The 14,325-nt window shown below is 35.6% G+C and overlaps 1 pseudogene; it reads right to left on the reverse strand.

Annotated features, from left to right (window-relative positions):
* Window positions 1–1,094: 1,094 nt before the first annotated feature.
* LOC113191904 (heterogeneous nuclear ribonucleoproteins C1/C2 pseudogene) overlaps window positions 1,095–14,325 on the reverse strand; it is an 85,844-nt pseudogene continuing 72,613 nt past the window's right edge.

The following is a 14,325-nucleotide window of genomic DNA, read 5'->3' on the forward strand; positions in this document are numbered from 1 at the left end:
TAGCTCATTTTAGTAGACTAATAGAATCCTGAGACTAAAAATATAACCAAAAAAATTCTTAAATGGAAACTGAATACTCCGTTAATAATTATTTAAAGAATCTACCCGAATAATTGATGTTCTTGGCACTGAAAAGATGTGAACCCATGAATATACATTATATGAATCAGTTAGAAAACATAGGATGATCTCAACAGATGCCCAATAGGTATTTATCAATACCCATTCCACGTATATTGTCTTGGGAAACAAAAACAGTGGGATGGAAAATTATTCAATAAATGATACTGTAAAAACTGGACATTTGGGAAAATTTTCTTTAGTGTCTCACTTGTCATCTACCAAATCCCATATACTTTAAAGAATTATAGTAAAAAAAATAGTTCAAATCTAAAAGAAAATAAGGAATTTACACCAAATTTTGAATAAATAAGAATTTCATAGCTCCAAAAGTGTGAACATTTTTAAAGTGAAAATATGGATAAACTGTTTCAATATTCACAATTATAGGTTAATGAATCCAGTATTTCTTGGATTAATGATCAATATAATCTAAACTTCAAATGAAAATTCTGTTGTAGTGATATAAGAAAAGCAGACCTTTAAATTAAGTGATTAGATCAACAGAGAGTTTCTTCATTTGTTTCTTAGTAGTTGTGTAGGAAATAAACATATATATGTAATAAACATATATATAACTATAACTATATATATACATACATATATATAAATATATATATACACATATATATATTACATTCACAAGTCATACACTGCATAAAATGTTGTTTTGATCAATGATGGACCACATACATATCAGTGGTTTCATAAGATCATAACAGAGCTGAAAAATTTCTATTGCCTAGTAATTTTACAGCACCTTTTCTGTTTAGATATGCTTAGATATAACATTTACTGGTGTGTTATAACTTTCCACAGTATTCAGTATAGTAACATGCTGTATTGATTTGTAGTCTAGGAGCAATAGGCTCTACATACAGCCTAAAGGCTATAATATCAGGCTAGCTTCGTGTAAGTATACTAAGACTGTCTAATGAAGTGTTTATCACAACATGTCTCTGTCATTAAGTGAATCATGACTCTATTAATATACTCTTAATATATTTTACTTTTTTTTTTTTCAAAGTATCTGTTCCCTTAACTATGCTTGTGGTTTCAGCAAAAAACACAGGCTCATCTTTTTTCAGGGAGCTGCTGCTCTGCTCCTCTTCTGACTTAGCGTTGTTAATCTCTACTGCTTGTTTGCTCTGTTCTTTTGCAATTTTTTCTCCAGGCTTTCCAGTAGAAAATCCACATTTTGTTTTATCTGGGTCATCTCCTTCTTAATGGCCTGAAGGTCATCTCCTTTCAACTTTCCAGACTTGGAAGAAGATCCCTGCTGTCCACTCTTAAAATTGAAGCCACTTTAGCACAGCATGTTTCTCCACACACACTGGCATTTAGAAGGCACTACAGCCCTAGCAATAAAGAAGGAGGAGGAACAGTGCATGCTGGGTAACTCTACATCCCATCATAATAATCCCATTGAAAATCATACTCCATGTCAAAAGAGGAGTCATACATATCCACTGCAGATTGTTTCATTCCTGCTTTTCCTCTGTTCACTTTTGGCTCTGCAGCCAGAATGGTATCTAAAACCTGGACAGCAATCATTCTGCCCTCCTCTCCTGTTACAGCAGCCATAGTGTTTCTCTCATTTACATACTGGACAAAGGCAAAGCCTTATGAACCGAGCAACCCATTTGGAGAAGACTGCGTCTACATCAGACTTCTTGACCACAAGAAGGTTGACATCCCCAATGAATACATGGGAGTTTATACGAGCATGGATCTGTTTTTGTTTGTTTGTTTGGTAATACTGCTAGCAATCATGTTTGATGATAAGGTTCCTCACAAAGCCAAAAACAAAAACAAAGTGAATATAAAAAAGAAATCTCATAGGAGCAGGGAAGGAGAAGAGGTTTGATTCTGAATCTTCCACAGCCAGTTCCATGTGGAGAGGTCAGCAAGATGGCTGCAACAGCTATCTTCCTCTCTTCACAGAATGATAAATCTTTAACTTTAAAAAGGCACTTGTAAGGGCTGGGATCGTGGCTCAGCGGTAGAGTGCTCCCCTAGCATGTTTGGGGCCCTGGGTTTAATCCTCATGCACCATATATAAAGGAATGAAATAAAGGTGTTTTTTTTTTAAAAGGCACTTGTGTGAATTTAAGCAATTTATTCAGGATTTTTGTTGTTGTTGTTGTTGTTGTTAGTGCCAGGGATTGAACCAGGGCCTCAAACAGATTAAGTAAGTGCTCTGCCTCTGAGCTACATCCCTAGCCCAGTAAGATTTTTTTTTTTTAATATGAAGTGTTAGGATTTTATGGAAGAAGAAATACAATATAACAGTAATAGGTCAATTTTTTACCTAGAAGCAAATTTTATACCCTAAAATGTTATTTTCATGTGTAGTCTTTGCTATTAGCAGTTTGAAACTTCATTTCTATGTGAAGTATATAATTTCATAAACACAACCTTGAAAATTTAGATCTAAACCTAAATTGATAAAATTAAATCTAATTGATAGGGCTTGGGATGATAAATACGAGTCTTAGCACCTAATCAGCCACCACTTGTGTTAAAAGAGTAAATATCCCAAGGTAAAAGGAGTTACTCTTAGTAATAGTACATTTAGTTATTTTTATTTTCTCCTTTTTCACCTCTGTATTTTCTAACTTTTCTATGATATAAATCACATTGATAAAAAGGAAAAATTACTGCAGGAAGCCATGAGTGAATTACATGAGGATCTTCTCTCAGTATGGTAGCCAGGGAGATTTAGGTTTGGCATTTCTAACTATCCATGTCTCTCCCAAGGCAATAGATTGCCCAATGTGTGTGACCTTTATCTCTGCTCTGCTAAGAAGATCCCTTGTAGTAGCTCCAGAGATGGGTATAGCCGGTTGGGAACTGGACAGCCCACCTTTAATCATTTTTGGTGAAGAACATTCTATGGAAAGCCTTTGATGTTTCCCAATATAAATAAAGCAAGTGCAAGCTCGATTTTGCCATAGTCTAGAAGCTCTGTCCATGTCTGATCGGTTTACCCATCCTGTCCTTTCTGAGTCCTGTGGTTTTTTTCATCGTTCTTTTTTCCTAGCTTTTATTTCTCAGATAGCCCATTCCACCTATTTCCATCGCCCATGCGAGATGCAGGCAAAAAATTACAAGTTTTCATTTAAAAAAATATTTTGTGGAGAAAGGAAAATAGAAAGGTTGCAAACATTTGAAGAAAAAGAGGAAAACTAGCTATATAGACCATATTGTAACAAAGGCAGCACTCACCTTTTCTCCACTCTATTAATTTTTTCTTCTTCCATTCTCTGTATCCTGGTGCTTAACCCGAGTAACTAATCAGCCCCATCTCCTTTTAACACTATTACCTGAGTTTGGCCTCTAAGGAGTGAAATAGTCTGTCCTTTTCCCTAATCTGTCACTCTCTCTCTTCTGCTACAACTTGATTGATAAATGAACTCTGACCAATTACAGTAGAATTTAAATTTATTTCTATTAGTTTATTACCCTGATATAAGAAACCAACACAACAGGGGGCAGAGGCACAAGCCTGTAATTCTACTGATTCCAGAGGCTAAAAAGCAAGAGGATTGTAAGTCCAGGGCCAGCCTGGTCAACTTAGAACCAGTCTCAAAAACAAAACAAAACAAAAAAATTTAACAAAGGTTGGGATTTAGCTCAGTGGCAGAGAACCCCCTGGGTTCTATCCTCAGTACTGCAAGAAAGAAAGAGAGAGAAACCAATACAGACTGGAATGAAACATAGATTGGCATGAGCCAGTCTCTTTCTCCCCCCTTCCCCACACCAGACCATGGAAAATCATCTGTTCAAAGAAAATAATACCATTGCTCTTAACCACCTTTGTAAAAAATTTCACCCTTTCCAGAGTGAGAATTAGGGATAACATAAAAATCATAATCAAACTGTATTTGTACTTTGCTTATTTATAAATACACATGTCAGCTATTTTTATCATACAGTTTATTATATAGCTCGGTCATTCTCAAACTAATATTTGATTAGAAAGGCTAAAGTTAAAGATGCTACTTCAGGCACTATTAAAAAGAGAGAAAATCTAAAAAGATTGTGATATCTGGGAATGGTCCTTATGCAGATATTTGTCTGGAACTTTCCTCTTTGTATAGGTTGCCTACTCCAGAACCAGTACTTTGGATTAGACACATTGCTTTTACTAAGGATTAGGGCATGTGGTAGAGTTAGATGAGAGTGCTGAAAGGAAGACCTGAAAATGTTTCCGTTTTGATTATTCAGACATACTGGGAAGTGGTGTTGGTTAAGAATCTGGATGTTGCAGTTCCTATTCCTGTGAGTTATTTAGCTCTCGAAATGCCAGTTCCTTCATCTGAAATTAGAAATTATAGTTGTGGTTAATTCATGTGGCCAAAAGTAAGAATTAAAGGGGACAATACCTGTAAAGTTTTAATACAATGACTGGCATATAATCAACTAAATAAATGGTTGTTGTTGGTAAGTTTGAATTCTGACTCTGATATTAAGCAAATTACCCCAAAATAGCTCAATGTGTACATTTTTAAAATACCATCTACCCCAAAGGACTGATTTTATTCAATGACAAGCAATATTTTAAAAACTCCTTAGATACCACTAAATTAAAACACAAAACACATTTTCCCTCTTAAACTTCCTTCCCTCTTCTAAAAAAACATTAAAATTACCAGTTAACTTTTCAGATTTTTCTGAAACTTTCCATGTTACTGAAATGAAAAACCAACAAACATCCTTGGCTTTACTAAGAAACTAATATGCTGTGACTAATTTGTTGTAAGTTGGCATCTGTTTCACTGATGAATAAACTGCTTAAAAATGACTGGCCCAAGTCATAGAGAATTTATAGGAAAGACAAAAATAGGATGGGTAAGTCCTAACAATTCACCATCATATGAAACTAAAGCCTCATAAATACTTAAACCCAAAGTTTCACAAAAATAGTATATATACCGTATAGCACTATTGGTTATTATTTATTATATGTTCTTGAAAAAATATTACTAATATTCTTAAGAACTTAGTTGGTTTAAAGAAAGAATTTAAACAATACTTTTCACATCTTCAATTCTGCATTGGAAAAAAAAAATATTAGAGTACGAAAACAGCCTGAATCCCAATGTCTATATTTTCATTTTGGTTCTACCTCAAACTAATAATCGTTTCAAGTTATTCTTTTTGGTTAAATTATTTCAATTGAAAATGGGAGAGAAGTAAATCCTAAGGTTCTTCGAGGCAACATGGTACTGTAGAAAAAGCATGGACTTAGGAGTAACATTTGGGCTCACACCCCTTCTCAACTTCTGTATTTTTGAGCAAGTTAATCTCCTGAAATGAGATTTCGTTAGGTTTTTCAGTGAAAAGTTAATCAGACAAGGAATGTAGAGTTCCAGGCACACAGGTGCTTAGAACCTTTTCCTCCCTGATGAACCTACATTTCTTCTTGTTCCTTGTAAAAATCCTCTAGAGATTTTCTCTTTGGCCTCGGCTTCAAGTACAGTGGCCAAAAGTGTGGGCACGGGGATTTTTATTTTTTCCTCTTTAAACATTAAAATTTATAAAAATCAAATTATATTTAATGAGTACTCTAACCTGATAATACATTGACGAGGTCAGGGCTGTTGGGGTAAATCCAAGGGGCAAGATCTTCCTCCTACTATTGTCCACAGCCATCTTGTCTATAAAATACCTGGGCTACAGAGCTTCAAAGCAGATTTTATAACCTTCCAGGGGCCCCGTGCCCGCGGGCCCTGACCTTCTGCCCTCCTGAGGTTCGAGGAAAGCATTAAGCATTTCCGTGACCGGTTACAGCGTTGGAGAATTCGCACAGAGGGACGGAATGACTGCTTGTACATCTGGAAGGAGACACACTGATAGGGTCTCGGTGTTTTTGGAGAGTTACCTTCTTATGAAAAAACCCGGGGAAACCTGTGCCGCCTCTTTACCTGAGCGGGAAGCCTCGGATTAATCCATTCTTCCCAGCGAGCTCTTTTATGAATAAGGAGAAGAGAATCCCGACTTCAAAGTTTCTCCTCAGACTCACTTATATCAATGCACATGTCTGTTTACTGTAATTTTCTCTACTATTTACATTCGGGATAGTGAGGTCTTTTACTGAATATGGGGCTAAGTAGGCTCTATTTCTAAAAATCACCCCCCCCGCGCCGCTCTGGGAAAATGGAACAGTCCACTGGCGGTCCCTGGGATCCGGGATCAGTCAACCCGGGGCGCCCAGGCTGCGGGCGGCTCTGCTAGTGCTGGTGTGCGCGGTTCCGCGTGCGTGTTAGGGCCAGGAGGGAAGAGGGCTGTAATATTATAGGACGGAGGAGACGATTTTCCCATCTGAAGAGTTGGCTCACACTCGTGGCGTTTAAAATGTAAATAATGAGAGAAGGAGGAAAAAATTCTAGAAATTTAGGATTAAATTAGCATTATCGTACTCAGACTATCATAAACGGGTTTTATTTTTACTTTTTGCAGTAATTGACCATACAAGTTAAGTGGATTAAAATGAATACTAGGTATAAAGTAGTAGCAGCAAAGATTATGAAAAATAACCTAAGTATATTTTTCAAAAGAGAATTAAAAAATTTTTTAAAGATAGAAAGGAGAGAGAAAGAGAGAGAGATAATTTTTTTAATATTTATTTTTCAGTTTTCGGTGGACACAACATCTTTATTTTATTTGTATGTGGTACTGAGGATGAACCCAGCACCCCGCGCATGCCTGCCGAGCACTACCGCTTGAGCCACATCCCCAGCTCGAAAATTAAAATTTTTTAAAAATTTTAATTATACTATCTCATCATTGCTTTAAAAATGAAAACAATATACAAAGGCAAAAGAGAGAGAAAAAAAAATCTCTTGCAGCCATGGCTCAAAGATAACCAGTGCTAAAATTTTGTCAATTTTCTAGCCATTTTATAGTGCTTACACATATGTGACTTTATACAACTGGATGATTCTATACCCACAGTTTTGTATACTGATTTCTAGTGAAATAATAGGTTGTTTACATCTGATATCATTAAATATAGAGCTACATTATTTTTACACAACTAGGTAGTGTAGTTGGACAGTAAGTTATTTAACTCAGCCCTGTTAAAGGATAGATGGTTTCCATATAAGTAGTACTATAGAGAATGCCCTTGTATATATCTTTGAGTACTTACTTGTAGGGCTATCTCCTAAGAATACATTTCTAGAAGCAGAATTGCTGGATCAAAACAAAAAAAACATGTCTATTTAAAAATTTTGTACATATTTTCAAACTGCACTCCAGAAACGTGCTATCAGTTTACAATTCCACAAAGTACAAGAGAATATTCTTTTCTAGTACACATCACTCTTATGACTCCTTTGCATCTCTGACAAGCCAAAAGACTTTTTCTTCCTCCCTTCCTCTTTTCCTCCTTCCCTTCCTTCCTTTTCTTTTCAATGCCTTTCCTTTATTATTAAGTTGAAAATCTTTTCTTGTTGTCCATTTTCATTTCATCTTCTGACATTGTTCATGTTGTTATGTATATTTATTGGGGTAGTCAGCTACCTCTTATTTATTAGAACTCTGTATATTATTAATATTAAACTTATTCATAATAACAAATATAAACATAGTTTATCCAACTTATCTGCCTTTTCATTTTTCTTATTGGGTATGTTGGACATGTTTATGTAAAGTGCCCCAATTTGTATATTTTTAAAACTTTATCATTTAATTATAGAATTGCATTGTATTTTTTTTAAGATTATTCCACTTAAAAAAAAGTCTTCATTTATTTTTATGTGGTGTTGGGGATCGAACCCAGGGTCTCGCCCATGCTAGGCAAGCGCTCTACCTGTGAGCCACAACCCCAGCGCTAGAATTGCATTTTAAAGTATAAGAATATAAAGAATTATGAAATAGATACCCTTCCTCAGGTTGTCTGCTCTACAGCTTCTGAAGTATGTCATGGTAGGTAATCTGATTTACTTATCATCTGTCCTCCTCAAAGTAGTTTTACAAAAGTCTACCCATTAAAATTTTATTACAATGTCACAACCTAACAATATTCTAACCAGAAAGGAAATCTAGTTCAACCCTTAGCTTGTGAGACAATTCATATTCCCATCAGTTCGTTTTCCCAGGTGCTAGAACCTTCACACAGATTCTAGACTGCCTGAGGAAGGCATTTCACTCTGAAGCCTCCAGCACCAGAAATATATATCAAGTCTTAGGACCTCTCACAACAAACATTATATTCTAACAACCATTACCATGTGTGCCTCATTGACTTAGGATGTCAACAATTACTATCAATTGTCACTGTTTTAGCTAGCACCTTTACAAATGTTTTTTTTTTTAATATTTTATTTTTTAGTTGTAGTTGGACACAATACCTTTATTTATTTATTTATTTTTATGTGATGTTGAGGACTGAACCCAGGGCCTCACACTTGCTAGGCAAGCACTGAGCCACAATCCCAGCCCCATAAAACTGTTTTTTAAAAAAATCTTTTTCTTCTTGTGTCTTTGAAAATTTTTCAAAAGTGAGTTAATTGGGGGCTGGAGATGTGGCTCAGCGGTAGTGCGCTCGCCTGGCATGCGTGCGGCCCGGGTTCGATCCTCAGCACCACATACCAACAAAGATGTTGTGTCCGCCGAGAACTAAAAAATAAATATTAAAAATTCTCTCTCTCTCTAAAAAAAAAACACTTTAAAAAAAAAAAAGTGAGTTAATTGGGTCAAAGAATATAAACACTCAGAAAACTCTTGTTACCTGGTACCATTTTGTTCTCCAAATGTACAATACCACTAATCCATTTCAAATTTATAAATTTTGAGTGTTATTAATATTTTGTTAGTTTGACAAATGTTAAAGGGAAGTTTATTACAGTCTTTTGTTTGTTTGCTGTGGGAATGGAACCTAGGGCCTCATGCTTGCCAAGCAAGCACAGTACCACTGAGTTACATCCCCTGCCCACTATTACAGTTTTAATGTGTATATCTTTGATTTCTCCATGTTTTAGTTTGCTGTTTTCCTTGTGTGTATTTGGAATAAATTTAAAAGAACAACTAATGATAAAATTTGGCTTCCGGCGGGGGGGGGGGGAGGTTGCAAGGAAAAAATTAATCATTATAAAATTTGCTTTGTATTTGTAGAGATTTTGAAAAGTAGGAAAGATGGAAATAAGCCCATTTTAAAAATATTTAGCTTTTAGTTGTAGGTGGTGGACATAATATCTTTATTTCATTTTTATGTGGTGCTGAGGATCAAACCCAGGGCCTCACGCATGCTAGGCAAGCACTCTACCAGTGAGCCACAACCCCAGCCCTGAAATAATTCCAGTTTTTTTTTTTTTAATATCTTTATTTTATCTTTATGTGGTGCTGAGGATTGAACCCAGTGCCTCACACATCCTAGGCAAGGGCTCTCTACCAGTGAGCCACAACCCCAGCCCAATAATCCCACTTTTTAAAAATAAAAAAAATATATTCTTTTGAGCAGAAAATAAATAAAAATTCAAAATAATATATTCTGTCATAGATCCTTATATTCACTCTCCATTAATCTTTAAAGGCATTTCACATAGATAATCGAATTTAGAATTAGACCTAAAATGTATTTGTTTTCCACACTAGCACTAGAATGATCTTTTAAAAGCACAAGCTTAAAATCACTTCCGTAAGTCCTGAATCTTTTAACATTGCTTTTCAGCCCTTCCATGATCTGATGTCTTTCCTATCCCTCTCGTGAGGGTCACCTTAATGTTGGCCTTCTTTAAGTTCAGGAAATCTGCTGTCTTTACTACCCCATTCATCTCTATTCCCTCTGCCTAAAAGTTTCTTCTCACTTAGATCATTTTTCAGGGATGTCTTGAAACATTTTTGTAGTTTGATGTAGATGGTCAGGGAAGAATCTCTAAAGGATATTGGATAATGAATCCCAACACAGAGAAAAAGAAGGAAAAAGTTCCCATGTTCCACAGCATGGTAAAATGACTATAGTTCACAATAACCTATTATATATTTTATAAAGACCTAAAAGAGAATAGCTCAGAGTCTCCAAACATAAAGAAATGATGAAAGGGAATTAATTGCCCTGATTTGATTAGTGTATCCTATATAGATGTATTGAAATAATGTGCTGTAACCTGTTAATATTGTACAATTAATACACATTCATAAAAATGGCCATAATACAGCAATCACCTTAAGAAAAATAATGCAGAAAAACATAATGTGGGTCTTTCCCAAGGAGCCTCATGCAAATGAGGAGTCTTGAAACCTAAATTTTACAGTAAATTCACCTCTGGGTGCAGTTATACTTTCTTCCCTCTACTTTATTCTTTAGGGGTTATTAGCCTAGCTATTCTATGCACCAGGTAGGTCATGGCAATACATTTTTCTTGAGTTAATACCTTTTTCCTTAAGGCTAATAATTGTATTTAAAAAAAATCTTATAATGAATCCATGGCATTTTCTAGTAAGAGTGGTTCAATGACTACATGTTAGGAGAAGTATCAATGAGACAAATTTTCTGGTCATTGACAAATATTGGTTAGTTGTTACTACAAAAAGAGATTCAACCATTTGATGATGGAGAAGAAGATTCTTAAGGGAAGTGGGGTGAGAAGAAGGCAGGATATGTTCTTGGAGAGGAAGAAGGATGGAGACAAATTCCATCTACTTTGTGGCTTTTCTGGACTAGGGGGACCAAAGGTCATATGATGAGCATCATTTTTCTATACTATAGAAAACATACTATATAGTATATTATAGCAAAAAATATATTTTCTATGGCATATGATATAATATTTGTATTATTTTGTTTTTCAAATGTTTTAATGGTATCTGTTGATTAAAAGTTATTCTAACATTTTTTGATCAAAATAAAATGAATCTCTAATGGGTATTCATCTTGAGAATCTATGTGTTTATAATAAATATATATTACATCTCAGCTGGGTGTGGTGTTTGCCTGTAATCCCAGCAACTCAGGAGGCTGAGACAGGAGGATTGCAAGTTTGAGGCCAACCTCAGCAACTTAGCAAGACTCTGACTCAAAAAATTAAAAAGGGCTGGGTATTTAGCTTAATGCTAGGGTACCCCTGAGCTCAATCCCCAGTACAAAATAATAATAACAAAAATTTCAAATTTGTCTCATACTTACTTATTCATTTATTTAACAAATATTTATTGAAAAATGATTTTAAATGTTGAGGATGCAATGGCAAACAAGAATTTATATTCCTGCAAGTGAAAACAGTGAATAAAGAACAAATAAATATTGAATATACAAGTGTGATAAGTGCTGTGAGGGAAAAATAGAGGAGATAGAGAATGTTGACAGCTGTCAGGGCAAGGCTTGTCTGTGGCGGTAGCATTTGAGAAGAGATGTGAATGACTGAGGGTTGAACCATGTGAATATCTGGGGAGCTCTTTTCCAAGAAGGTGGGAAACAAGGTGAGTAGGAGGTTTGCATGCTGTAGGTACAGCAAGACACTTGTTTTGTTTCAGGAAGAGAGAAGCTCATGACAAATCCCTGTCCTCCCAGAACTTACTGGGGGAGAGAGAATAAACTATCACATAAATATATGTCTGGTGGTGTTAAGTGCTTTGAAAAGAAGAGGAGGAGGAGGGGGGAGGAGGAGGAGGAGGAGGAGGAAGAGGAGGAGGAGGAGGAGGAGGAGGAGGAGGAGGAGGAGGAGGAGAAAGGAGTGCTATGTTGGATAATGGGGGGAAAGACAGGCTCTTAGAGAAGAAAATTTTGAGCTGGACTTTCAATACAAAGGTGGGGTGAGCAAGCCACGCAGATAATAAGGAAGAGCCTCCTAGGAAGAACAGGGAGTGCTAGGGTCCTGAGATACTTAGAGAAGAGTCAGTCTGAAGGAGATTTAAGAAGCAGGGAATTAGTAGGAGGTTAGGTCAGGCTCATAGCCAGGGGCAAAATTGCTTGAGGCTTATCTGATTGACCCTCCATGAGAAAGGGAAGATAGTTTGTTTGTTTTTTTTTTTTTTGTTATTTATTTATTTATTTTATTTATATGACAGTGGAATGCATTTTGATTCTTATTCCACATATAGAGCACGATTTTTCATATCTCTGGTTGTATACAAAGTATATTCACACCAATTCTTGTCTTCATACATGTACTTTGGATAATGATGTCCATCACATTCCACCATTATTTCTAACCTCTTGCCCCCTCCCTTCCCCCACCCACGTATGCTCTCTCTCCCTACCCCACTTTGAATCAGCCTCCTTATATCAGAGAAAACATTTGGCATTTGTTTTTTTGGGATTGGCTAACTTCACTTAGCATAATCTTCTATAACTCCATCCATTTACCTATAAATGCCATGATTTTATTCTCTTTTATTGCTGAGTAATATTTCATTGTATATATGCCACATTTTTTTAATCCACTCATCTATTGAAGGGCATCTAGGTTGGTTCCACAGTTTAGCTATTGTGAATTGTGCTGCTATAAACATTGATGTGGCTGTGTCCCTTAAAAACAGTATGCTGTTTTTAAGTTCTTTGGGTATAGATTGAGGAGAGGGATAGCTGGGTCAAATGGTGGTTCCATTCACAATTTTCCAAAAAATCTCCTTACTGCTTTCCATATTGGCTGCACCAATTTGCAGTCCCACCAGCAATATATGAGTGTACCTTTTCCCCCACATCCCTGCCAACACTTATTGTTGTTTGTCTTCATAATAGCTGCCATTCTGACTGGAAGGGTAGTTCCTCCTGCTGTGTTTAGGGTACATGGAAGACTGCTGGATAAACAAAAGTTACTGAGGTAATCTAAGTGAGGGGAAAAAGCATTTGGAGCAATGAAGGTGTGGTAGAAAGAGTCAGTTTGGGTATCTCCCACATTCTGAAGGTAGAATGGACAAGCAAAGAATGGATTAACTAGAGGTACAAAGAAAATAAGTCTCAATTGAAAAACATTTCACAAATTCAGATGGGATTATGTATTTAGAAATGTGACTATTTGAAATGCTTATATTTTAATTATTCCAAGATGTTAATAACACAAATATAGGGTTGATCAGTCCATTCACCTATATTCCTTTAAATGTGAACTTTTGATTAAGAGGAAAATGTGAAAAATATTTCTCTTATTTTGGCGTTTAGTTAGCATCTGGACATATAGGTAACACTTAGCCACACATTCACCAAATACTTATTGAACTTAGCACTGTACTAAAAATCAAAGGACACAAAATTAATAAGGTATTGATCTGGAGTCATATTCAATCTTCAAAATTACTATTATTCTTCAGTATATACTCTGATATTATTATACCCATGATAGTGCCCATGACATAGTATTATATAATATCACAATATATTTTTTAAACCTAAAAATGTTACCCATTGTAATGCTAATGTGGGGAAATAGGCTTCCTTACATGGTGACTTTGTTGTTCCAGCCTTTATTTATGAATTTTTCTAATTTTTATAGGATAGAATTTGACTCCTGGGATTTCTCTAATTCTTATGGGGTAGAGTTTGATTCCTTGCTATAAAATCCATGCAAGGTGGTAGGTAATGAGCCATTAGACAAAAGAGTTTTGTATACATTTGATTAAGATTGATGATGCTTCATTTAGGTTTCTTCTTAGGTGACCAGATATAAACACTGTCCAAATAAATCCGTTACTATACAACTTTGTACCATCAGGTTTTATCTTAATACCAAGCCAGAATTATTATCTCATTATTTCAGAAATATTTTTAATTCATCCAGTGAATCATCAGCGAATCCACTGTATTCATCCAGTGAATCCTTCACTGTCTTTTAAAGCTGCATTTCTTAAAGACCATGTTACAGTATTTTTGAAGAAATATTTCCTCACTTGTATATTTTTTAATAGTGTTAAAAGTATCATTACTGGTTCATGTTCTCTAAGAATTCTGTTAGAGCCTTTTAGTGCCACTTAGCTAATTGTTATGATAAACTCAAGTCTTATTTTAACTGAATTATATTTTTAATGAATGAACTTTTTAAGAAAATTAAATTGCTATTTATTTATTTATTTTGGTGCCGGGAATTGAGCCCAGGGGTGCTTAACCATTGAGACACACCCCCAGCCCTTTTCATGTTTATTTTGAGACAAGGTTTCACTAAGTTGCCTAGGGGCTTGCTAAATTGTTGAGGCTGGCTTTTGAACTTATGGCCCTCCTTTCTCAGCCTTCCCAGTGGCTGGGATTACAAGCATGCACCACCA

The sequence above is a fragment of the Urocitellus parryii genome, chromosome 1 (assembly GCF_045843805.1).
Source record: "Urocitellus parryii isolate mUroPar1 chromosome 1, mUroPar1.hap1, whole genome shotgun sequence".
In the NCBI taxonomy this organism is placed as follows: domain Eukaryota; kingdom Metazoa; phylum Chordata; class Mammalia; order Rodentia; family Sciuridae; genus Urocitellus; species Urocitellus parryii.